Raw genomic sequence first — 27,737 nt, 5'->3', positions numbered from 1 at the left:
GGGGGGGGCGTGGGCACAGTTCCTGACACAGTTGGGTCTGGGGTGTCTCAAAGTTTGCGTTGGCCTGCTAGTGGTTAGGGCTGGGGCCCAGCTGCTCCCCAAGGCAGGGTCTGGCCTGCTGGTGGCAGGCTAGGTCTTCAGGCTCTGGGATTGTGGTTTTCTTGCATCTAATGTCTGCCCCCTTGTGGATGAAGCTGGCCCAGAGGCTAGAATAGGCTTCCTGGAGGGCAGCATCAGGGTCCAGGGGATTCTGGGGCTGGTACCTGCTCACTGGTGGGTGGAGCTGGGTCCTGGGCCCTTTGGTGGGTAAGGCCATGTCCAGAGGCAGCCATGGGCTCAGGTGGTCTTAAGGCAGCCAGTCTGCTGATGGGTGGGGCTGTGTCCCTGCCCAGTTAGCTGCTTGGCCTGAGGCATCCCAGCACTGGTGACTATAGGCTGTTGGGTGGGGCCAGGTCTTGGTGCTGATGAGCTAGAAGGAGAGTTTCGCAATGGCATTTGCCAGTACCAGTGTCTACATGGTAGGAGCTCCCCAAAATGGCTGCCATCAGTTCTTGTGTTCCTAGGGTGATATGCAGTTGCCTCCTGCCTCTCTGGGAGACATTCCAGGATCAGCAGGTATGTCTGACCCAGGCTCCTATCAGATTACTGCTTCTGCCCTGGGTTCCAAAGCATGTGAGATTTTGTGTGCACCCTTTAAGAGTGAAGTCTCTCTTCCTCCCGCCCTTTGGCTCTCCTAAGAGTAAGCCCCACTGGCCTTCAAAGCCAAATGTTCTGGGGGCTTGTCTTCCTGGTGCAGGACTCCTGGGCTGGGGAGCCTGATATGGGGCTCAGACCTCTCACCCCTTTGGGAGAACCTCTGCAATGTAATTATCCTCCAGTTTGTGGGTCACCCACCTGGGAGTATGAGACTTGACTATATCGTTGAGTCTGCCTCTCCTACCTGTCTCGTTGTAGTTCCTTCTTTATGTCTTTAGTTGTAGAAGATCTTTTCTGGTAGGCTCTGGTCTTTTTCATCGATGGTTTTTCTGCAAATGGTTGTGACTTTGGTGTGCCTGTGAAAGGAGGTGAGCTCAGGGTATTTCTACTCCACCGTCTTGGCTGGGGATCTCTTGATCTGCTTTTCATTCTTTCTCCTGTTCTCCAAACACTATGGTGAAGTGCACAAAACAGATTCTTTGTAAGGAAATCTGCCAGTTTCCATCATTTCCGACCTCCATGGTTATCACTGGAGGGAGATTTCCCTAAGGAAACTATCCTTTGAGTATCTCATTAGTAGAAGGAGCCCTTTCTTCTTTCCTTGATTCCCACAAGGAAATGAGTTTTTAATATACTGTGACTAGATAATCTGACCTATAAATTATAGCTTATTCATCTTTATCTTGTATTCCCTTAGAGCAGTAAAATTTGCAGTCTTTTTTTTTTTTTAAATAAACCAAGACATACATGTTCACATGCAGTACACAAAGGGTTATATACTGTTACCTGGTTAGCTGCAGCTCCATCTCTTTCTCTCTAGAATTACAGAGGGATAACCTTAAATCAATTTTAAAAAAATAAATGAAGAGATCATTACTTGAGATACATATTATAACTGATCATGACACTTTAGGTCACACACATTGCCTGGTTGAGAACTCAGATAGAAGCCACCTTTCCACTTCTATCTAGGAGCCTGCCCATAGTTCCTCTCAGTTCCTGTTTGCTCTGAGGATGATCCCTTTCCTTAAGGGAAGATTCAAGCCATCTCCTTTCCCCTAGCAACCCATGATACCATGTGGCCTCAATAGAATATCATCAAAATACAGAAAAACAAGTGGAAGGGAGACTTTCAGTTCTTGCTAAATGTTTGTTGAATGGCTGTAATGGTATCCTATTGCTGTTATTTTCAGAATTCCAGGAATCTGCAGAACTATTTCACCACAAGATATGACCTAGTTTTATAGTTCTGGGGAGAAATGAATTTATGTCTAGAACTCAGGAGTGAACAAATAACATCAAGAAGAAGAAGCCAAAAGCAACCCACAGAAGACTTCAATATGAAGAGGATAAATTTATCTTCAAAGACATATATGAAAAGTTGGGAAACAATTCATCTGAACTAGAGAAGTGTATTAGACTCTGAAGTAAAGTGAATGTAGAGACAAGTATATCCCCATATCTCAGGGACCTCCCCATCCCCATCCAGGGAGTGAGAGAATGGGATACTGCATCTCATTTGTCTCAGAATCTTTAGCTATATTGCTGTAATGTTGCTCTGAGGAAGTTTCTAGAAAGTTTTGATTGCAATATATCCACATTTTATAATCCACAAATTAAACTGGTGGATTCAGTAAGAAGCTGCTAGTCAGCTGCCACTTCACAATTCAGAGGTAGCTGTATTTTAGTGATGGGTCAAATGATTCACTTTTCATTTACAATGCGAAAGTGCCCTGGCATCTCCTCCCACCTGACACATGCTTAAGATATGTGGAAAATCATCATAATTTTAACATAAAAAATGTAGTTGGGCAACACTGATTTTCTAAACTATGTGAACACCTGATTTTTAAAACAAACTAATGCTACTTTACTTCTCAGATGATGTTCATCCTTGAATGGTCCAGGAAAAGAAGACCTCTCATCTTCACTGTGTGTGATATCCTGCCATCACAGGGTCTGAGGCTTCTACTTCATATCCTGCATGGACAGTGATGACCTCAGCTTTCACCAGCATCTACAGCAGTGGGACACAACCAGGTGACTTTGCACCACCTCAGGGGACACTTGGAAATTCTGGAGACAATTTTGTTGTCACAACTTGGAGGTGCTACTGGCATCTAGTGGACAGAACCCAGGGATGCTGCTCAACATCCTACAACATACAGGCCAGCCACCCACAACAAAGAATTATCCAGCCCAAAATGTCAATTGTGCTGAGATTAAGAAACCCTAATGTAGAGTAGAAAAGGATCTAGAAAACAGGGGAGCAAACAAACCTGTTTGCTTCCTAAAATTAGGCATTAGTTTCTCTCTCTTTGGCTGCTGCCTCAGCACAGAGAGCCAGAACTCAGCTTCAGGCAACCAGGAATTCTGATGGATTATCTTCAGCTGGTTGAGCTTCTACGTTCCTTTCCTTTCTTTCTACTCTACAAATCAAGTCCTGTGAGAGAGCTGCCTGAGTTCCATCACAAGTTCTCTCAGTCTGAATTTAGATCTCAGCACTCTGCCTAGTCAAAATTCAAATTAAGGCAGCAAAAACATGTAACTTCCTTGAAACAGAGGTTTCTGAAAGCAGGGGCAATGAACCTTTGAAATGAGGCCCTGAGGAATGAAACTTTGATGGAAAAGAATGTTTTCTTGCCAGGCCCCTTCCCACACTTTTTGCACGTTGACCACTGCCTCCCTGGCACTTTGGACCTACTGTGCCTGTATTACATTTTGTTATAGAAAACTTGATCTTAGAGTTCTGACCATTCAAGAGAATGACTGAATATACATTTCCTATGCTGTTGTCTGCCTAGTTTGTCAAAGAGCGCGAGTATAAGGGAAAATGGATAAAAAGCCATACATCAGGTTTTAAAGATTAGTACATAGTACATAACGGGCCTTCAATAAATGTTTGTTGAGTGAACGGATGAATGAATGGATAAATGAATGGGAGGGAATGACAGGAGCCTGTGAGTATGGGCAAGGTGGCTGGGTCTAGTTTCTTAAGGAAACTACATTAGGCTTTACCAGCCTGCCAAGTCTCCACCTGGGACAATAAGTGGTGACAGTAGACTTGAGGCAGATGAATGTGGGAGAATACACACGGGTGGGCAAACCCATTGCTCTAGTATCAAAACAATCTGATTCTTACTAGTCAGGAATTATCAAAATCTTAAAGGTGGAAGGACCTCAAAATCCTCTTTCCTAGTCCTTTCACTTTTCAGATGAAGACTCAGAGGCCCAGGGTGAAGTGTGGGTAACTGGCTATCCTCAGGCTATATAACTTGCTCAAAATCACACTGGTAGTTGGAATAAAGTCTAAAGATAATTTAATTGCTAAAGAGCAAATTCCCAGGGGACTTCTGAAATAACTCTGCTGCATTCCCAGCTTCTTCCCAAACGGCCGTTTGCAAGAAGAGAATAATGCTGAACCAAACCGAGAAAGTAAACTGTGAAAGCATAACGACTCCCAACCCAGGTTAATTCTTTGGCCTTGTCCATGACCACATAGTGATACGTGCAGAGGCATTAGACACCAGAGGCACCGTATTAACTGAAGTACAAAGACGAGAATATGATGTACACCACAAACATCTAGGGAAGCTCAAATCCAGATGCCCAAAGCTAAAACATTTCAGAAGTATTAACAATTTGAGGGAACAAGTCAAACTTCAAGGAGAAGTACTGGCTACAAGCTATACCCAGATTTGTTGGAAGTGTACAGTGACCACAATCTGTGCATTGTCAATTGGGGGATGGGGCGTGCAGGGGGTCATTACTGCATATTAAGGCTTCTGCCTGATGGCATCTGTGATGTGCTTTGGTTCTATTAATGAAATTTGTAATTCCTAATCTCCCTCCAGCTGGTAAAGTCTCCATACATCCAACCAGCTGCTCTAATTCAGACTGTCTTACTATACGCCTGAGCACCTTGCTCCTTCTAACACTGTCTTATTTCCTCTTTCACATCAATCATCTCCAGGAGTTTCAGTATGGGAGCCATGAGTAAAAATTAACAGTCACAAAAACAGAACCTTAGAGATGCTCTCTTGTCTTTCTTTAAGTTCTATCTCTCTCGAGCATAAATTCTTCTTTCCCATGAAGCTGTCTTTGAGTGGTCCTGTGCACTATGATTTTACTCTTCTCTAGTCTATACATGCAATTTAACACAAAATCGCACGTTGTTTTTGTCTATTGCTCCTCATTGCTGAGCACTTGGACAGTTTGAAGATGACGACAAAATAAGGATGGGGGCCTAGGCAGTCTTTGGAAACTTGCTCTTAAGAGGATCAAGCAGACATTCCCAGGAAGCTTTGTTTACTGATAGCATCTTCTGGGCCAAAGCAGTTAAGTCACAACTTAGAAGGGGGGGTGTCTGTAGTTACCACTATAGGAGCCTCTATGTCTAATGAACGGCAAGGCTCCCCCAGATAATGATATGCCTCTCTCTTCTCAAAGTCATAATTTCACCTGCAGCATTATCTTATCTCTTCAGTTCAAATCTAATTGCCTGGCCTAAGAAGTATCCTTAGCATTTTCAATTATAAGGTCCCTTACCCAAAACTCTAAAGGATACTTCGAATAAGAACTTTATGGATAGCTTAGTCCTATATCCCTTCTTTACAATAAGCCAAAAGTGATGCTCAGTTAATCTAGCCTGTAAGCAGTTCATAGCAAACTGAAACCATTTCCTTTCTCTCTTTGCCTTCCATATTTGCAGTTCCCAAAATGTATTTGTAACCATTATGTGTCACTATAAGGAGAACTATTAGGCTTTGACGGATAAAATTCCAGGACCTTATGGTACTTAATATGACTTTGATGAGTCAGATAACCGTATACGACCCAAGTGGTAGGTCCAGGTCTCATACCTAGGGTAGGTGAGACTGGAAATGTGACAAGTTTACAGCATAAAGACAGCAGTTCCTATTTAGAGGCAGTAGGTACCCCAGAAGAAGCCAAGTCACAGACTGCTAAATGAGGATCTATGAGAAAAATGACAATTGTCTTCAGTTCCTCTCACCTTCCCTTTTATCCATTTTCTCCCATACAGCCCAATCAACAGTCCTCTAGACCCTGAGTATTCTGTCTTTCCACCATTCTTTCCATCACAACTTCCCCACAGGCACCCCCTCACCCCAAGAAAACAATGCTCCCTGGCATCTAGCCACACATGAGAAGGTAATTTCTCGACTACCTTTTTCATTAGCTTAATGTGCTGTCTTCCCACAGAGGTAAATGATCCTCACGTCACTGAAGTAAAGCAGGAGTAAAAATATCCAACTAGAGAGAGATCCTTGGGGTGTCAAGTGTAGACCAAGGACTCTCACTGAGGGTGCGGGGGTGCTCTTTAACAATACAGGCATCACCACTTCCACCCCCACTGCGGGAGTTAAGAATCACTGTGTAACGTGAGACATATATGAATATGTTACCTTCATAAACATATAACTACCGTGGAAATGTGAGGTCTACTGACGCAAATAACCATCTTTAGAGAAAGGAAATCAAGTGCTTCCTAGGTCTCAAACATCATACTAGGTATTTGTCTCATTCAGTCCTTATCTTAAGGTGGGTATCACCTTGACCCTAGCACCATCACCATCACCATTTTACAGAGGGGAAAACAGGTCCTGAGAGGTTAAGTAACTTACCAAAGATCATATAAGCCAACAGGTTGAAAAAGCATTCAAACTCAAATCTCTCATCACAACCCATACTATTTCTGAAAAAGTATGGTCATGTGTAAAAGTGCTATAAATATCTGTAACATTATATAAATATTGGCTATTGTGTTATTATATATATTAAACTATGAGGACTCATTGGGAGCTTTCAGCTTCATTGCTCATGAAGATCTGAAGCCATCTGTAAGGAAGACAGCCCTTCTCCCTGGAGGAGACTGCAATGATTCCTAAATTACACTTGGGCATTTCCACCAAAGCCCTTCCCTAACTCACAAAGGGGCTGGCAGTGAAATTGTAAGCCTCCTCCTAACTCACTCTAACGTCACCTTCATGTGTTCCCAAAAGTTCTTTGGGGACTGTCTCCAAGACTTCAGAAGATGGTTGTAATCTGCTATAGTTGTCTTTACCAGATGATCCAAAATGTCTCTTGAGACCAGTTTATATGTTCCATGTTGTTTGGCCTCAAATATACCTGGAAAGAACATGTTTAATTATTATAAGTTCTTCCTTGAATTCACAAATGTTGAGCACTGGACCACAAATGGTCCTGTCCACTCTGCCAGGACCAACCACACTTTTTATGCAATCAAATCTATCAATTTTTTCCATTTTTAAAAGTTTCTTCTTTTAGTACTTATGTTTATATATGTTTAAACATGCCTTCTGTACCCTGGATTACATTAAAATATTAATCTTTATATTTTAGTATTTCCATGTTTCTTTTTCAACATTTAAATCTTTATTCCATCTGAAGTTAATTTTTTGTATAATCTGTGAGGTAAGGGAGTTAAATGTTGTTTTTTCAAGTGATTCTCCAATACTATTTCTTAATTAACTCATCCTTACCCCTACTGACTTTTTAAATATTTTACTATATTGCATGTTCTTATATGTATACTTATATCTGTTTCTGAACTTTTGATAACCTGTGAGACCTACAATTTTAACCAGTATATATAGGAAAGGAAAAAGAATAGTTACTTGCAAATATATTCACCCAGCTATTCCCTGGAGATGGCGGTGGGTGGCTCAGACAACAGAAATTTATTTTCTCATAGTTCTAGGTGCTAGAAATCCAAGATCAAAGTGTCAGCAGGTTTGGTTCCTCCTAAGGCCTCTTTTCTTGGCCTGCAGATGGCCACCTTTTCAATGTGTCCTCACATGGTCTCTTCTCTGTGTACATGCATCCTTGGCGTCTGTTCCTCTTCTTATAAGGACACCTGTAATATCAGATTAAGGTCCACCCATATTACTCCATTTAACCTTAATCACCTCTTTAAAGGCCCTATCTCCAAATACAGTCACATTCTGAGGTACTGGGGCGTAGGACTTCAACATATGAATGTTGGGGAACACAGTTCAGTCCGTAACACTGGCACAGAAGAAGCAACTAATAAAATTAGCTATTATTAAGTATTAAATATGGGTTGGGAAGGGCAACTGAATATCAAGGCAACCATAATAGGAAAGATGTGACCAACTTAGCTTTTTTCTCCCTATTTGACCAAGAATAGATGTTTAATATTTGAACAGTTGGGACACAAGAGAAAGCCTTGTCCAAAGAGCTACTGCTTCAAACCAGGTCAGAGGACACTTGAAGACTAGAGCACAATGGCTCAGCAGGTGGATGCTGTTAAGGGAACTGAATTGGCTAATGGCCTCCGCAAACCACAGGTTACTATTTTAAATGTCACAAAAGACCACAGAGCATGAAAAGACGAAAAGTAAAACCAGTGTGGGTCCAATCTTCAAACAAGTAGAATTGAGTGACAGGGCAGTGTGGCTCCATGTGACTAAACTAAATTGCTGAGAACTAAGGCTGTCTTTGGGCTAGATGTAGACTACAATCTTTTCTGTCCTCGGGCTCTGAGGATAGAAAACAGCTTTTTTCTTTTTTCTATCCTTCTCACTAAAATCCTTTTTGCAGTCCTTGTAGAGTGAAACATCTGTGTGTTGGTCAAAGTCATGCAAAAGGGACACAAACAAAACAAAGTCATGCAAAAGGGACACTAACTCTAGTGCTACAGAATGTAAATATAAGAGGGCTTATTTGACACCACACACAAAAATAAATTCAAAATGGATTAAAGACCTAAATGTACTACCAAATATTATAAAGCTCCTAGAGGAAAACAGAGGCAGAACACTCTTTGACATAAATCACAGCAATATCTTTTTGGATCCATTTCCTAATGTAAAGGAAACAAAAGCAAAAATAAACAAATGGAACCTAATTAAACTAAAAAGTTTCTTTTTTTTCTTTTTTTGTGGTACACAGGCCTCTCACTGTTGTGGCCTCTCCCGTTGCAGAGCACAGGCTCCGGACGCACAGGCTCAGCGGCCATGGCCCACGGGCCCAGCCGCTCCGCAGCATGTGGGATATTCCCGGACCGGGGCACGAACCTGTGTCCCCTGCATTGGCAGGCGGACTCTCAACCACTGCGCCACCAGGGAACTTTTTGCACATCAAAGGGAACCATCAACAAAATGAAGCCAACCTACTGAATGGGGGAAAGTATTTGCAAATGATATGACCAATAAGGGATTAATATCAAACATATATAAACAGCTCATACGACTCAACATCAAAAAAACAAACCCAATTAAAAAATGCGCAGAAGAATTTGCAGCAACATGGATGGACCTAGAGATTATCATACTAAGTGAAGTAAGTCAGAAAGAGAAAGACAAATACCATATGATATCACTCATACATGGAATCTAAAACATGACACAAATGAACTTATTTACGAAACAATAGCAGACTCACAGACATAGAAAACAAACTTATGGTTACCAAAGGGGAAAGGGAGATGGGGGGAGAGGGATAAATTAGGAGTTTGGGATTAGCAGATACGAACTGCTACATATAAAATAGATAAACAACAAGGTCTTACTGTATAGCACAAGGTACTATATTCAATATCCTGTAATAAACCATCAGGGAAAAGAATATGAAAAAGAATATGTATATATATATGTATAACTGAATCACTTTTCTGTACAGCAGAAACTAACAAAACATTGTAAATCAACTATATTTCAATTGAAAAAATGGTCAGAAGAACTAAATAGACATTCTTCCAAAAGGGAAACGCAGACGACCAACAAGCACACGAAAAGATGCTCAACATTGCTAATCATCAGGGAAATGCAAGTCAAAACCACAATGTGATATCACCTCACACCTGTCAGAGTGGCTATCAACAAAAAGAACACAAGTAACAAACGTTGGAGAAGATGTGGAGAAAAGGCAACCCGTGTACACTGTTGGTGGGAAGGTAAATTGGTGCAGCCACTGTGGAAAACAGTATGGAGGTTTCTGAAAAAAACTAAAAATACAACTACCATATGATCCGGCAATTCCACTCCTGGGTATGTACCCAAAAAAAACAAAAACACTAATTTGAAAAGATACAAGCACCCCAATGTTCACAGCAGCATGATTTATAATTGCCAAGATATGGAAGTAACCTAAGTGTCCATCAGTGGATGACCGGATAAAGATGTGGTGTATATATATACAATAGAATGCTACTCAGTCATAAAAAAGAATAGAATTTTGCCATTTACAGCAACATGGATGGACTTAGAGGACATTATGCTAAGTGAAATAAGTTGGAGAAAGACAAATACTATCACTTATATATGGAATCTAAAAAATACAACAAACTAGTGAATATATCAAAAAAGAGCAGCAGACTTACAGATATAGAGAACAAACTAGTGGGTACCAGTGGGGAGGGGGGAGGGGCAATACAGGGGTGGGGAAGTGGGAGGTACAAAGAGCTGGGTATAAGATAGGCTCGAGGATGTATTGTACATGAGGAATGTAGCCAATATTTTGCAATAACTGTAAATGCAAAGTAACCTTTAAAAATTGTACTAAATTTTTTTTTAATTTTTTGAATTAAGAAAAAAAGAGGGCTTATTTGGGGAACAAACTTCCAAGCAGATTCGAAGGGGCAGAGCGCTCCTCTGGGCTGTGGTCAGAGTAGAACGCTTAGGCTGGGCGTAGCTGCACTGGACGCGTCAGGGCCAAGCGTTCACGTCGACAGCAGTCACCCAGCTCCCACTACAGCGCAGGGTGACACGTCTGCACACGAATGCTGTATATTCGGAGGAAGGGAAGAGCAGGCAACTATGATGCTGTGGAAGGCCCCTGAGGAAATGGCTTTGTTAGAAAGCGCATCCTCCAAAGCTCAGAAGCGTGTACTAGGTCGTTCCCCTGTCAAGGGCTTCCAGGGCCCTCCAGAGGCACAGCCTGCTCAGTCAAGGAAAAAGAATAACCACATTACCTATCTATCAGCCACTGTAGGGAGGGTCAGGCAATCCTCAGTATTGGTCAGTTGAAATGGCAGCACAAAGGGTGACCAACTTCGTTTAAGAGCTTTCGCATGGGTGTGGCCACACTGAGCCAGCTCCCTGCCAGGGGTGGAAAGAAGAGGCCTACAGGACTCTCTGCTCAGATTGTATTAGGACCCAGGCTGTGATTTAAAAACAAAAACAAAAAAAACCCCTCTGGAGTTAGACTGCCAGAAAGGGCCGTGAAAGTGGATCTCTAAGTTCTCTTGTCATTTGAAGACCACCCACAGTCTCTTATTCCCAGAGCACAGATAGCTTCTGAGTTCACTAAATGATCAATTCCTTCCCTTTGACTTTCCTCTCTGCTTCAGATACTCAATTGCTCTCTGGGCAAATGATGGTCCAGAATCCTACCATTAACAGTATGAAAATAGTAAAGATGTCTCAAACTTATATTATGGAGCAGATGTAATTTACACCAAAGGAAGAGGGTCATTTTAACTGAAAGATCACATACATTTTTGGTAGTTACCAAAAAAATCTGATAATTCTCAAATTTTTATCTCCAGTTTTCATCACCTTCTCTTGATACAGACATGTTCCAACTACTGACTGAGTACCTCCATCTGAAGTTATTTCATTCTAAACATATCCAAAACAAACTCATTTTTGCGAGTTGCGGTATCTACTTAAGTCATCCAAGCTAGAGGTCTCAGAGTCATCTCTGATCCCTAACACATCCTTATTAATTGGTCATCAATTCTTGTCAATTACACTCCCCAAATGCCGCTATAATCCATCTACTCCTCTTCATCCTTATTGTTCCTGCCTAATTCAGCATCTTCTCTTACGTGAACAACTGCCCAGCCTCTAAACTAATCCTCTTGCCTCCAGTTTCATTTTAATTTTTGATTTTTGATCCAAGAACCACCCCTTTGAGGCAAGGTAGAATTTAAGACTGACTTCTTCTGAACAAAGTAATTTGCTTCAGGAGGAGAAAAGCAAGAATTCATTAGGCCTGATTTGCAACAGAGGAACGACAGAGTTAAGAAATAAGAGGAACAAGTCTTTCCGGGTCAATGTGGCATGATGCTGTGGTTTGATCAGTGATTCTGGCAGAGTACTATGCATGTTATTGAGAGGAGAGGGAGGGAGATTTCTTGATGGGAGATGGAAAGACAGAGGGAAAATGGCTGCTCAACGAGTGAGTTAAATTAGCTAAGAACCTAGTAAGATTCAAAATGGGTGGCTATTAGCTTCCCTTAATTAACGTGCAACATAACTTGGGTACATACCTACTCTAAAAATTATATACAATTTTTAACTTATAGAGAAAAAATCACTCCTAAATCCACCACCCTAATAATGATTACTATGTCTGTGCATGCCCTTTCCAGTCTCTGTCCACTGCACACACAGCTGCAATCATAGCCTTCATCTTGGGTAAATATATAGAATTATATACCAAAAGATTTGATAAGTTAGAAAAACAACTGACCTTACTTAATCTCAAGCATTTCACTTGAGGAATTTTCAGTCTGGAGTACATCATTCATTAGAGAGTAGTTCCTGCTGCTGAAGAGTGAAGCTGCAGCTTGGGTTGTACCTACACAATATTATACAAAAGAGAAGTGCAGAATTTGGTAAGGTGCTGTAGATCTAAAATTAGTGGACCCCAGATTTGGGGGAAATGCCTAAAGTCGAGAAAATAAAAAAAGAGACTCTCTTACCTTCATAACACATTCTGGCTTTTATTAGCAGCATCCTTAAAAAGGAGTTAATAATGTCTACTTCGCAGGGCTTTTGTGAGGAGTAAGTGTACTGTAAACTATAAAAAATGATACAAATGTCAGGAAAAATGCTTAGTATCACTCATAAGTCTCTCACCAAACTCCAAACTTCCTATCTTGGTATCTCCCCACCCCACCCCACCCCCGGAATGCTATAATACAGAGGCAGAAAGACAGTTCTGTTGAAGCTGAGAGAAATAACAAACCAATTTCTCCTGGGATTGTCAGGGACATTTCACCAAGAGTTTTACAGGGGTAATAATGGGGATCTGGGAGCTATATTTAATATTTATAAAAATCTAACCTGAAATTATACTGTTATCAGCAGTAAAGCTTTACAAGATAAATAAAACATCAAGGTTTTGTTTTTTTCCTTTTAAATGGAATTATATAAAAAAAGTATGCATCTCCTAGAAAAATTAACTGTTGCTTTATTTAATAAATATTGTGTGAGGCCCCATAATAACCACAGAGGACAAAAAGATGAATAAAATAAGTCATAATACTTGCCTTTAAGGAACTCACAGTGCAACGAAGACAGATTAAGTTTAATGCACAGGTATAATAATACATGGCAAGGGCAATAATAAGGACAATCACAACAAAGGGAATAAATGCAGGACTCTTAACCTAGGCTTGAGTGGTGCTGAGTAGTCAGGGAGGGCTTCCCGGAGGAAGTTAAACCTTAGAAGATTTCCGGGAGTTATCCAGGGAAAGGCTGTGTGTGAAGGAAGATGGGGAGGCCAGATGATATCTCCAAGCAGAGGGAGCAATGCATGCAAAAGACCAAAGGTGAGAGAAAACATGTTACCAAGAAACTGTGGTTCAATAGGGCCCCAATATAGAATTAGGGTACAGGAGTGACAGAGATAGGACGTGGAGATGATAGCATTTAACCCCAACTTTTATTTCAAAAATGTTCACACCTAGAAAACACTTGAGAAAATAGTGCAATGTAGTGCAATGAGTGTCTATATTCTGTTCACCTAGATAATATGGGTTGGGGTGGGGGAAGAGAGAATGAATGAATGAACTAATTAATTTGGCAAAATGTTAATAATCAATTAGTGGTAGAGAATTCTAACATTCTTGAGATGCTCCTTTTCCCCCAACCTATAAATGTACATCTTTCAATTATCTTTCCTCTATTTTTTCCTCCTCTCCACTCTTTGGAAACTTTGGAGATTAATTGGTTATAAAAACATTCTGTTATGCATACTCTAGGAATACCTAGTCCAGTAAACCAGTGTGTCTCAAACTGTTTTTTGTGACCAAACCCCTAAGGAACATTTTCAGACATTTATTTTCTAATTGCCTCCCGCAGGAAATTTTAATATACAGATATACTATAGATCTGGTCCCTCTTTCTCTCTCTCTCTTTATACATTAAACAGTAAGATTTTTTTATACCCCAAGAATGAAAAAACTGCCCACTTACAGGCAATGTCACTACCACTGAGAACACAAAAGAGGAATAAATCAGATTATAAACTCCTATTTCAATTAGTTTTTAGAAACAATATTATTATATGAATCACTTATATAAATTAAAGTAAGATAAACTCTAAGATTTCTAACAAAAAAGTTGTTAACTCCTAATGTTTTATTTCAGTTCTTCTAAGGAAATGTTTTTTTATTGTAAGCCACTTGGCCATAGACCCCGTATTTATATGCTCCAGAGAACCTAGTATGGTGGTAAAAGACCTAATAAGTCAATTATCATCTGGTCCTGACAAAATGAATTAAATAACATAAGTCCCTGTTGGGAGGGGTTAGGGGAAGAGCATTGCAATCCCAAGTAGTTTTGGGGGCAACAGAAGGACCTAATCAAGGCAAGTGCTGGAGAAGGAGAATGCTCTTCGTAGGAGGCAGAGAAACTTAGGTGTTTGAATGAGAATGTTGTATTGAAGAAAAACTCTACCAGTAACACTGTTTTACCACAGTCTAGAGCAGTGCTGTCCAGTAGAAATTTAATGTGAGCATCTATGTAATTTTATTTTAGAAGGCAGATTTAAAAAGTGAAAAAGAAGTGAAAATAAATTTAATAATAGAATTTATTTAATGGATTTTAATTAAAATATTATCACTTTTAGATAAATGAACTATAGTACATTTCATACACTGGAATGTTATTCGGTGCTAAAAAGAAACAAGCTATCAAGCCATGAAGACATGGAAGAATCTTAAATGAATATTATTAAGTGAAAGAAGCCAATCTGAAAAGGCTACTCCCTGTATGACTTTCTGGAAAGGGCAAGACTATAGACAAAAGTTGTTAGCGGTTTGGGGAGAAGAGATAAACAAGTGAAGCACAGTGAAACTATTCTGTACGATACTATAATAGTGGATACATGTCATCCTACATTTGTCAAAACCTATAGAATGTACAACACCAAGAGTAAACCCTAATGTAAATATGGACTTTGGGTGATAATTTGTATCGATTATAACTAATCAGTTATAACAAGTGTAACTCCCTAGTGCAGGGTGTTGATGGTGAGGGAGGCTGGCGGTGGGGGGGACATATAGAACTCTCCACATTTTTTGCTCAATTTTTCTGTGAATCTAAAACTACTCTAAAGAGTCTATATTTAAAATACATATTATATAACATTTTAATGTGCTATCAAGATAAAATATTATTAAATGAGATATTTTACTTTTTTTTCATAATAAATCTTTGAAAACCAGCACGTATTTTACACATACACCATCTCTAATTCATATTAACAACATTTCAAGTGCTCAAAAGCCACTTATAGTGAGTGGCTCCCATACTGGATAGCGTTAAGTCTAAAGCAGTGGCAGCACCAAGCCACACTGGATACATATATAAGGAAAAAGTGTTTTGCTCTGCAACTGCAGCTTCCAACCCTTTGAATCTTCTTTCCACCCAGATTGCTGGCTCTCAGCTCCTCTCACATAGATATTCAGGAGCATCTTGCCAGAGAGTCCCCTCCCCAGTCCAGCCCTCCAGACAGTATCACTCCAAAGACTTTCTCTTATGGGACTCTGTCTAAAAGAGAGGCATGGAACACTGAAGAACAGAAGGAATTTATCACACCAGAGTTTCCTGAAAATACCTCATTAATATTAGGTGTACTCCTCATTAATAACGGGAGAAAAACTGTCAAGTCCTGTACACTATGCAAGAAAATGTAGAATTTATGAAAATGCACAGCAGATTTAAATGCTACCTAGAAAATAGGTACTTAAAAAAAAAGTCGTTTCTGTCATTATGGAAATAAATAACTAGGCTTTGCCTCAGTGGGGATTATTTATATTTCCTTGCAACTAGAAACATTATTTATTTATATTTCCTAGCAACATTCCTGGAACTAATGTACAGACCTCTCTGTATGCCGTGAAACATGATAATCTACTCATGCTCTAAATGCTATTGCCAAGATGTGGTGCACTTTAGCTCAGAAAAGTTAGCTGTCATTTGAATTAGAAAAGGCACTATGTTAAATCAGTCTGCCTTTTCATATTCATCATTTTCAAGTTCTATCACTCACAGAAATGAGGAAAAAAAGCATTTATTTGCTTACCATTTCTAACAGCTCTTCCAAATGAAGGGAAAGGAAAAAACCAGAAAGTGGACCAATTATAACAAAATAAAAGGGCAGTCCCACAGAATCCTGCAAAGAAAACAGAGCATGACATAAAGCAGAATGCACACATATCATGTAAGCTTTATTTATACTTTCAAAAATCATTATTAAACGTCTAACTCCCATCTGAGTCCTCTTTGAAATAAAGGAAGAAATTTAAAAATAAATATATAAAACTGGTATTTAACTGTATATGGCATTTTTAAAACTAAAAAGTCTACATGAAAAGTCAAAATTTTTCCATCTTTATATCTAAATCTTTTCAAATAAGTATCTTAATTTAATAAAATGACATGATTACCTGGGATTTGATTTAAAATACTCCAACAAAGAAAAATGATAATAAAAGTTGGAGAAATATGTAAGAATGACAGAATGCCATTAACTGATGAAGCTGAATGATGGTTACTTGGGGCTGTGTTATACTTTTCTCTCCACTTGTACACAGCTTATATCTAAAGTTGCCCAGATAAAAAAAGTTCAAAAATTGTTGGTGGTAAGTTTTAAAATATATGAGTATCTTTAACAACAGCAACAACAGAAAAGTTAATTGGTCATCTCTGACTCAAGGCATGGCATGGGAGATTTACTATTTACTTACGCTTTCTTAATTGTTCACCTGTTTTTATCAAACATTATTTTATCAATGAAAAAAAGTCTATATACATACAATGCATATATGTATGTATGTAACACACATACACCCCCAGACAAGTACATACACGTGCATATATATGATACATATACATTTTTATATAATATATATGTAAAATATATAATTATATATATAATTACATTATATACACATGCGTGTGTATCTCTTGTTAAGTATAGAGCATTTAACTCTTCCTGAAGATACTGCTATGCATTTAGCTCTGCACCTAGTCAGCGGTGGGGCCTTAGGCAAGTCACTTCTGAGTCTTCCTAAGGGTAACACATAAATGAGAAAATACATTTGAAAATGCCTAGTGCAGTGTCTGGCACAATACAGGTATTCACTTAGTGCTGGTTTAAATGACATTTAATATGTGGGGAGAACCAGATTTATTATGGAGGTAGGCCTGCCCCTAACATTTGAGGGACCATGAGCAAGAGGAGAAACAGACGCAAACAGCCCATGATCTGTTCTTCTCCTTCCACCCAACAGAGGGGCCTCACACATATTTGTGTGGCTAACCCAACAAACTTGATCAAGCTCCACCACCCACAACAGCTGGCCTTTACCACTCCTGAGGCCTAGGTGTGGGCACACTTATCCTGTCTGTAACCGAAGAAGAGCCAGCACAGGCCCTGGAAGTGGGCTTCCAGCTATCTGTCAGGGAATTTCAAGAATCCCTGGTAGCTAGAGTATCTTCTGGAATGTGTGTGTGTCAATGGGCGGTGGGGCAGAGTGGAGAGTAGTGGGGAGACGTACTCTTAGAATATCTTGGCCCCTGGGAAGGGATGTAACTGGAGAAGGGCCACAGTGGGTCCTTTCAAAGCAAAGGACCCAGGGCAGGGGACCCAGGGGCCTGGTTTAAAAGCAGCACCGATTAGAGACGAGGTGTTGTATTGAATCACTCAACAGAATTGGAGTCAGAAAACATGGATTCTTGCCCAGTTCTACCACTAACGTCTTGTGTGACCTTAAGCCAATGTCTTTACCTAGCCATGCCTCAATTTTCTCATACATCCATTCAATAAATAATTATTGGGCTCCAACTATGGGACAGGCATGCATCTAGATACTGTGGATAGACATAGAATTTAATAGACAATAGTCCTTGCCCTCAAAGACTTACCATTTTGGTAGAGAATAAGCCATGAAGATATCTAGGGCAAACATATTCCAAACAAAGGGTCTCTTCCAAATCAAAATTTTCATGATTAATCTTGGAAGTTGACACGTTCATTAAATATAAATCACAAAAGAATCCTTAAGGGAAAAAAAATAGCATATGTTAAATTATAATGCAACATTATAAAGAGTGCAAAGCATGACTTTTATGATCCATTCTCTAATATAACAGAATGAGCACTCCACAGCTGCTGCTCTAACTTGAATCACGAGAATCATCACCAATCTCCAAATATGCCATTTTCTTTATATTATTACTGATTTAATTTAATCATGTATATTTTATATAGAAGATAAATTTATATGAGATATGATCACAAAGTATTTATCCACATTAATTTAATATAATGTATCAGATGCGTCTTAAAAGGTTAGTGAGTTTTAGTACATAATAAATATAGCAAAGGAATTTACACAAAGATATGAATAGAGTGTGCAATCATGTATAAATAGTCTAAGAATAGTTAATATTTATGCCAAACCAATTAAGATTGGGTGCAGCTTCCTGACTACAACAACTATAGAATGTCTGGGGTCATGGCGGAGAATTTGGTCAGATGATTAGGAGTCAAGTGAGAAGAGCCAGAAGATCTTGGATAAGACAGCGAAAAATTTTTTTTCTGAAAAGGTAGGTAGTTAAGTAATAATGGAACTTAGTTCTTGTTTACTTCCAGTCTGACCTAAAAGCAGTTACACAAGGAGAGCCTCAAAGCTCAGATCATTCTAGCCATTGCATCGTACACCTCAAAGTTGAGGAGTTTCCCATTTGTCAGAAAATATCCATTATAAGGGAGTATTTATACTTGCTAGATATCACAATTAGAATCATCTCAGGGTACAGTGAATTTCTAGATGTAAATCAAAGCGCCAATAATGCAATGAGACCAAGTTCTACCTTCTATGGCTCTGTTCAAAATAAACAAGATAGAACAGCGTGCACTGTCCAAGCTTTACCAGTAGCATAGCTTTTTATTGCAGCTACTTCCACTAGATGGCACTAAAGACTCAGGCTCTTGGGAAAAAAAAATCAGAAAGCAAAAATGACCTACTGAAATAAACAATAAATTTCTCCAGTCATCTATCCTATCATTATGATGTTTCTCAGAAATTAAACATGAATCTAGGCCATTTATTCACGTATGGAACATTTATTAAACCATACTATGTTTGAGACATGTGCCCAATGTTGGGAATGCAGAAATAAAACACTGTTCCTTGTTCTTAGTGTGGGAGGGGTGGGGTGTAGTGAGGGCAGAAACAGACAAGCAAGTATAAAATTTAAATGCAGAATGTTAAAGACTTACTAGAGGTCATCACAGAGTACCAAGGGTAGCACATAGAGCAGCACGTAATAAAGACTCCATCAATGAAGGATTCCTAGAGAAGCTGACGTCTGAAAACTGAGCTTTGACCGATGGGTAGGAATTAACTAGGCAAGGAGAATGAGCAGGGTGTCCTAAGCAGAGCAAGTAGCTTGTACAATCATAAAAGAGGCAGAAGCTCAGGGTGCATGCTGAGGTCAGGGTGGGGCAGTGCAAGAAATGAACTTGGCTGGGCTGGCAGAGGTAGAGTCAAGCCCCTACTAGAAGATAATCTGCATGACAGCAGGGATTTTTGCTTGTTCTACACAATGATAAATCCTGGCACAGAGTCCAAAGTCCCTCCCTTCACAGAATTGATTATTCTAGTGGAGAGCAAGCCACCAAGGCATTTGGGGAAAACATATTCCAGGTGCTTAAATGATATTTGATGAACAAATGAAGGTACTGAATAGCCACTGAAGATCATGACCAAAATGTAGTTTCAGAAAGACCTCTAACAGGATTATAGGGAATGGACTGGAAATAGGGACACTAATTCGTAATCCAAACAAAGTATGATAAGAATTTGAAGTAAAGCAGGAAGAGCAGGGAGGGAGCTGCTCCCTGCTGTGGGCTGGTGCTTTCACCTCCAATCCCACAACAACCAAGGGAGGATGAAAAGTTTTTTTGTTTTTTAAAGGGTGGAGGGGAGCTAAAGGGCCCTGGGAAATAACAACGTTTAAAAGCCACATTGAGGAAGAAGTACACCGCAGGGAGAAAGAAAAGGAGTGATTAGAGGGGCAGGAAGAGGAGAGAAGATCAAGAAGAGTGTTATAGCAACCAAACAGGGGAAAGTTTCAAGAAGAAATTGTCAATGTCAAAAGCTATAGCAAATTCTATAGATAATAACTGAAAAGTATCCACTGGATACAGCAAGTGGGAAGTTATCAGAGACTTTGGCAACAGCAATTTCAGGCAATGGTGAGAGGAAAAGCCAGACTGTACTCTGTTTAGGAGTAAAATGTGAGGAGAAGAATTAGAGAAACAAGTGTAGACTATTCTTTTTAAGAGGCAGAGCAAAATCAGGAGCTCAAGACAGGTTGTAGGGTAGAAGAAGAGAGTGAAGCATGGGTATGAGCTGAAAGAAAATCCACCAGAAAGTATGATATCAATTACATGTGGAATCTGAAAAAGCCAAACTCATAGAAACAGACTAGAATGGTAGTTACTAGGGGTAGGTGGCAGGGGAAAATAGGAGATGGTGATCAAATGTACAAACTTCCAGTTATAAGAGGAGTAAGTTCTGGGGATCTAATGTACAGCATGGTGATTACAGTTAACAACAGTGTGTTGTATACTTCAAAGTTGCTAAGAGAGTGGGTCTCAAATGTTCTCACCACAAAAAGGAAAAGGTAATTATGTGGTATGATGCAGGTGTTGGCTATGTTGGTAATCATTTTGTAATACATAAATGTATCAAATCAACAAGTTTGATTTGATAAGTTTGAATGAGTAAGTTTGATACAAACTTATACAATATTATATGTCAAATATACCTCAATGAAGCTAGAAAATTAAATTTAGTTAAAAAAAGAAAGTATGAAGAGAGAGGAGAAGGAGGAGGCAGATGAGACTGGGCTTCAGAACACACATCTTTGGAGAAATGACTGTCCTTGCTCTGAAATAAGGAAGGAGGAAGGATGGTGAGTCGACAGAAACAGCTATAATGTTGAAAGTTAAGTCTGACATGGCTCTCTGGTCCACTTTCTATACATTCACTCCATGGCTGGTGGTGATGATCAGGCATACTGTCTAATCCAGACCTGCCTGGTTTCCTGATGGGTCATCTTCCCTTCCTAGTCTTCTTGTCTTCCTTGGGCTACAGGAGTGGGCTGAAACTCCTTAGACACCTTGATGGACCTGGTCACTTACATCAGCCCTGTTCCTCTGATCCCATGACTCTGCACTTCCCTGTAACTACTTTCTGCCTGAGGTCCCCAGAAAGATGAAGCAGTATGTGAGCATGGAACAAAACACTAACTAATGCTGGGAAAGTAGAATCCTTAAATAATCCTCTCCCTTACTCTCACCCCATATCACTTATGGTCTGCATTATCCACAGAACTCTTGGTTGCAGGTCAGCCCATTTGTTCTACTTTTTTTTTTTTTTTAATTAATTTATTTATGGCTGTGTTGGGTCTTCGTTTCTGTGCAAGGGCTTTCTCTAGTTGTGGCAAGTGGGGGCCATTCTTCATCACCGTGCGCAGGCCTCTCACTATCGCTGCCTCTCTTGTTCTCTGTGGAGCACAGGCTCCAGACGTGCAGGCTCAGTAACTGCGGCTCACGGGCCCAGCTGCTCCACGGCATGTGGGATCTTCCCAGACCAGGGTTCGAACCCGTGTTCCCTGCACTGGCAGGCAGATTCTCAACCACTGCACCACCAGGGAAGCCCTGTTCTACTTTGAGATCATTTATTTGCCTCATCACTAATAAGTCTATTAGATGTCTACTGTGTAGGCAAAGGTTTGGTTGCCAAGGGTTTTTCACCTTAATAGACAAAGAACGTATGTGTGTATGTGTATATATATTATACATATATCAATACATGCATAATAAATAAAAACGTTTAATACCAGAATGTAGCAGTGAAAAGTATAGGCAGAAGAGCTACTGGAGTCAAATCTGGAGCTCTGAAATAACAGGGAAAGTTTCACGGAAGTAGTGTGAAGCAGCATAACATAGAAGGAAGGGTATGTTTCAGAAATTGGTTGCATTTCTTTACACTAACAATGAAATATCAGAAAGGGAATGTAAAAAAACAATACCTTTTAAAATGGCACCAAAAAAAAAATTTAAATACTTAGGAATAAACCTGACCAAGGAAGTGAAAGACTTATATGCTGAGAGCCATAAAATACTAATACAGGAAACTGAAAGATGATTCAAAGAAATGGAAAGATATCCCATGCTCTTGGATGGGAAGAATTAATATTGTTAAAACGGCCATACTAGCCAAAGCAGTCTACAGATTTAATGCAATCCCTATCAAATTACCCATGACATTTTTCACAGAACTAGAACAAATAATCCTAAAATTTATGTGGAACCATAAAAGACCCAGAATTGCCAAAGCAATCCTAAGGAAAAAGAACAAAGCTGGAGGCATAACCCTCCCAGACTTCAGACCATACTACAAAGCTACAATAATCAAAACAGCATGGTACTGGCACAAAAACAGACATATGGATCAATGGAACAGAATAGAGAGCTCAGAAATAAACCCACACAACTACAGTCAATTAATCTTCAACAAAGGAGGCAAGAATACACAATGGAAAAAAGTCTCTTCAGCAAGTGGTGTTGGGAAAGTTGGAGAGCCGCATGAAAATAATGAAGTTAGAACATACACCATATATAAAAATAAACTCAAAATGGCTTAAAGACTTAAAAATAAGATATGAAACCTTAAAACTCCTAGAAGAGATCATAGGCAAAATATTCTCCGACAAAAATCATACCAACGTTTTCTTAGGTCAGTCTCCCAAGGCAACAGAAATAAAAACAAAAATAAACAAATGAGACCTAGTCAAACTTATAAGCTTTTGCACAGCAAAGGAAACCATCAACAAAATGAAAAGACAACCTACGGAATGGGAGAAAACATTTGCAGATGAAGCAACAGACAAGAGATTTCCAAATCTCTGTAATTTCCAAAGTATACAAACAGCTCATACAACTCAACAACAAAAAAAACCAAACAAAAGATGGGCAGAAGACCTAAATAAACATTTCTCCAAAGAAGAAATACAAATGGCCAATAGGCACATGAAAAGATATTCAACACTGCTAATTATTAGAGAAACGCAAATCAAAACTACAATGAGGTACCACCTCACACTGGTCAGAATGGCCATTGTTAAAAAGTCTACAAATAACAAATGTTGAAGAGGGTGTGGAGAAAAGAGAACGCTCTTACACTGTTGGTGGAAATGTAAGTTGGTGCAGCCATTATAGAAAAACAGAATGGAGGTTCCTCAAAAAACTAAAAATAGAATTACCATATGATCCAGTAATCCTACTCCTGGGCATATATCCAGACAAAACTATAATGCAAAAAGATACACACACCCCTATGTTCACAGCAGCACTATTCACAATAACCAAGCATGGAAACAACCTAAATGTCCACTGACAGATGAATGGATAAAGAAGATGCAGTACATGTATATAATACAATGGAATACTACTCAGCCATAAAAAAGAATGAAATAATGCCATTTGCAGCAACATGGATGGAACTAGAGATTATCATACTAAGTGAAGTAAGTCAGAGAGAGAAAGACAAATACCATATGATATCACTTATATGTGTAATCTAAAATATGACACAAATGAAACCTGTCTACGAAACACAAACAGACTCACAGACATAAAGAACAGACTTGTGGTTGCCAAGGGGGAGGATAGGTTGGGGAGGGATGGGGAGGGATGGAGTGGGAGGCTGAGGTTAGCAGATGTAAGCTATTATATACAGATGTAAGCTATTATATGAATGGATAAACAACAAGGTCCTACTGTATAACACAGGGAACTATATTCAATATCCTGTGATAAACCATAATGGAAAAGAATGTATATACATGTATAACTGAATCACTTTGCTCTACAGCAGAAGTTAACACAACGTTGTAAAACAACTATACTTCAATTAAAAACAAAGAAAAAGTCAATTAAAAAAAAGAAGTGGGAGGAATTGGGAGATGGGGATCGACATATATACACTAATGATACTATGTATAAAATAGATAACTAATGAGAACCTACTGTATAGCACACGGAATTCTACTCGATGCTCTGTGGTGACCTAAATGGGAAAGCCGAAAAAGAGGGGATATACATATAAGTATAGCTGATTCACTTTGCTGTACAGTAGAAACTAACACAACACTGTAAAGCAACTATACTCCAATAAAAATTAATTTAAAAAAAAAGAAAAAGAGAAGGTGTGTTTAAATAATAAAGGTGGAAGAATTCTGAAGACAAAATTGGATAAGGCCAAGAAGTGTTCTTGGCAATGTTTAGGTAAACTAAAAGGCAAGTTTTATGGATCTATTAAGGAATCCAGATTTTATCCTATGGGGATTGGGAGCTACTGAAGCTTTTAGAATGAAGACTGATTTGTATCATATTTTTACAATTAATTTGGAAAAACTGTATAAATTCAACTGAGTAAAAATGGAGGGCAGGAATAATTCAGAGACTAGTCTAATACTTGAAGTAAGGGTGATAATGTCCTTATCATCAGAAAATTCTACACAGTAAGGTATTGGCAGTGGGGATGGAAAAGGTATCTGCCTGGATATGGAAAAAGAGAAAGGAGGCCAAGAGCACTATAAGGTTTCAAGCTGGAGGGAAGGGAGAAGGATGATATCCTTGAGAGAATAAAATAGGAAAATTCAAAGAGCACAGTTTGGTGAATAAAGAAGCTCAATGAAGTTTAAGATATGCAGGGCTTAAGGTGATGGGGCCACATTTGAGCACAGGTTTATAACAGATGGCTGTGACCAAAGCTCAGGAGAGAGGTCAGTACTGAAAAGTGTGAATCTGAGGATCATCTGTATAAGAAGAAAAGGTAAAGTGGAGGAAGGGGAACTAGTGAGGAAGAACGTGAGAAGCAGTCCAGGAGACAAGAAGGCCAGGAGAGTATTTCAGAAGGCAAGGGGGAAAGCAAGTTTTAAGGATGAAGAAGTACATAACAATGGTGAATACTAAAGAGACTGTAGTGAGAAAAGGCCAGTGACATGGTCACTTGTGATCCACAAGAGAAGTCTCAACAGGAAAGAGCAGTTAGTTTATTTGGGGGAGGAAAAAAATGGGTGGCGATGGTGATAATGAGAAGACCATGATGAAAGCAGAAAGTGAGATTACTCTTCTGAAATGTAGTGGTGAGAGTCACAAAGGTCAGTAAGTTGACAGGCAGCCTAGTCAAGGGAGGATTTGGTAGAAGAACACGCTAGTAAAGGACTGACTGAAAATGTAGGAATAGCAAGGTTTTGAGAAGGCAGGAAAGGTTGGAATCAAGAGCAAAAGTCCTGTGGGGTTAAACTTGGAAGAGAAGAAAAGCAGTCAGGAGAGGTCTGAAAGGAGGTGTGATGAATCATAGATTTTTTTAGTAAAAAGTGAGGGAAATGGAATATTACTCAGCCATAAAAAGAAACGAAATTGAGCTATTTGTAATAAGGTGGATAGACCTAGAGTCTGTCATACAGGGTGAAGTAAGTCAGAAAGAGAAAGACAAATACCGTATGCTAACACATATATATGGAATTTAAGGGAAAAAATGTCATGAAGAACCTAGGAGTAAGACAGGAATAAAGACACAGACCTACTAGAGAATGGACTTGAGGATATGGGGAGGGGGAAGGGTAAGCTGTGACAAAGCGACAGAGAGGCATGGACATATACACACTAACAAACGTAAAATAGATAGCTAGTGGGAAGCAGCCGCATAGCACAGGGAGATCAGCTAGGTGCTTTGTGACTGCCTGGAGGGGTGGGATAGGGAGGGTGGGAGGGAGGGAGACGCAAGAGAGAAGAGATATGGGAACATATGTATATGTACAACTGATTCACTTTGTTATAAAGCAGAAACTAACACACCATTGTAAAGCAATTATACCCCAATAAAGATGTTAAAAAAAAAAAAGTGAAGGAGTTGCTTTTCTTACTCAATTAAAGGCAGTTACCTGCTGAGTATATAAAGGATTCAACGCTTAAGAAGCTGGGAAAAGAAAGGGTAAGAGAGGTGGTTGGGCTAGAATCTTAAACGTGGCGTCATGAGACAGAGTTCAAGTCTCAGATGTGTTACCTTGGGCTGGCCACCAAACTTGAGACTTTTCTCAGAGAGTTGTTAAAAGATTAAGTAAGATAATAAACATGTAAATTATAAAGCACTTCTTAAACAAGAGAAGCTTGGAACATCTACCATGGGAAATATGATAGAGCATAAATAAGAGATGAAGCAAAGCATGACCAGGCATCAGGGAGGGTTGAGATGGAGTTCAGAGCAAGAATATATAGCAAACCCAAGTCTGCACAGTTTTTGTGACTCACCCCAGCATACTGGAGAGGAGAAAGCAGATTCTGAGCCAGTAGGTATGGAGAAGGACAAGAAGCTGAAGAAATCTAGGTAAGGACTATTTTAAGACCTTTGTAGGCATGCGTACTTTGGGAAATAACATGTAATTTACATATAAAAGTGGCATTTGACTCACTGACATGTTATATTTTGGATATGGCCAAACATTTCAATTTTTATTTTATAGTTTCTTTTCCTATTTCAGAGTCAAGTTTTTGTTCGTTTGTTTCAGATTCCATTATTTCTTAAAGCTTAGGCTGCAGGCTCTGTGTCTACAGCACGAAATGGATAATGAAGACATCAATGAGACAGTTGCCCATTGGGTCCAAATCAAGTAGGGAAAGTCATTAACAAAGCAAGCAGTGAGACAGATAATCAGACATCCTACACGTGGTTAAGATAAGGAGAACAAGTGGAGGGTAAGGAGCCAGAGTGTTACCGTTTCTGTAATTCTAGAGATACAGGTCCTAGATCCCAGGTGTAGCAAATCCCCCATAAGGCCAAATCAGGAGACTCCTCGTAAGGACACTATAAGAAGACAAAGAAACTGTGAAGGAAAGAGTGCCTGGTGTGTTCATCTTCCCATTAGTTTGTGAGCCCACAAAGGACTTATCCCTCTTTGACATCTTCCACTATCCCACTGCGACCGGTCACGGGCCGCCCCTGATTGATAAAAACAGCGGACAAACTTGCCCTGCTTCTCTTACACAAACTGTAGAATTCTGGACGAAAAACAACCCCTTAGTCATCTGCACCTCTGGCCCCGACGGACGAAACAACGGCTTCTCCAGCCCCAGGGAATCTGGAGTCGAGCTCCCGGGCGCTGGCCGAACGAAGGCAACGCTAGACCTGGGTCCAACGGTCTCCCTGACGCGTCCTCAGAGCCAGTCTGGCCCGGAAAATGCCAGGAGCCGGCAAGCCGCTTCTAGAAGCTCTGGTAACCAGCACGCTAGGCCTCGAGGACTCCTTAACTAAAATAAGCTGGGAGGCCCAGAGGGGAACTCGCAGGCTCTCAGCCGCGCCGAAGGAAAAACGCCAGTCGCGGGGACCGAGGGCTCGGGAACCAGGAACTCTCCTCCTGCTTCAACTCCCAGCAAGCCCTAGGGCAGAGCTCGGGACCACCTGACAGCGCCACCCACCAATGAGAGGGCGCAGGCTGGGTTGGTGGGACCAATCCGAGGGCGCAAAGGAGGCCGTACCCGTGGCACATCAGCGCGGCTTTTTAAGTGGTACTCTAGCTTCTCTGGTAGCCACAGCCGTAGAGAGGGAGACAGTCGCCGTGAAATGGTGACTATGGCTATACTATGCCGCTCACTCCCAGCTTTACTCTTTTTCTCCTCCGAGCCCCAAGCCCTCAGGCCGCCCCGCCTCCCGCCCT

The 27,737-nt window shown here is 40.0% G+C and overlaps 1 long non-coding RNA gene across 3 annotated transcripts; it reads right to left on the bottom strand.

Annotated features, from left to right (window-relative positions):
* Nucleotides 1-9: 9 nt before the first annotated feature.
* Nucleotides 10-27,432, bottom strand: LOC112413068 (uncharacterized). Of its 3 annotated transcripts, XR_003005889.1 has the most exons (9): nucleotides 27,067-27,432; nucleotides 26,799-26,887; nucleotides 17,865-17,998; nucleotides 16,021-16,110; nucleotides 12,410-12,507; nucleotides 12,178-12,285; nucleotides 7,356-7,594; nucleotides 1,483-6,846; nucleotides 10-1,147 (listed from the first exon to the last, which is right to left on the bottom strand). It is a non-coding gene; the product is annotated as an uncharacterized LOC112413068 (long non-coding RNA). The 3 variants fall into 3 exon arrangements; XR_003005888.1 differs by having other exon boundaries at nucleotides 10-6,846; XR_003005890.1 differs by having other exon boundaries at nucleotides 10-6,846; nucleotides 7,372-7,594.
* Nucleotides 27,433-27,737: the final 305 nt, after the last annotated feature.

Source organism: Neophocaena asiaeorientalis, unplaced genomic scaffold, assembly GCF_003031525.2.
Source record: "Neophocaena asiaeorientalis asiaeorientalis breed wild unplaced genomic scaffold, Neophocaena_asiaeorientalis_V1.1 scaffold62, whole genome shotgun sequence".
Classification (NCBI taxonomy): Eukaryota; Metazoa; Chordata; class Mammalia; order Artiodactyla; family Phocoenidae; genus Neophocaena; species Neophocaena asiaeorientalis.
This window is presented reverse-complemented; position numbering and strand designations above follow the sequence as displayed.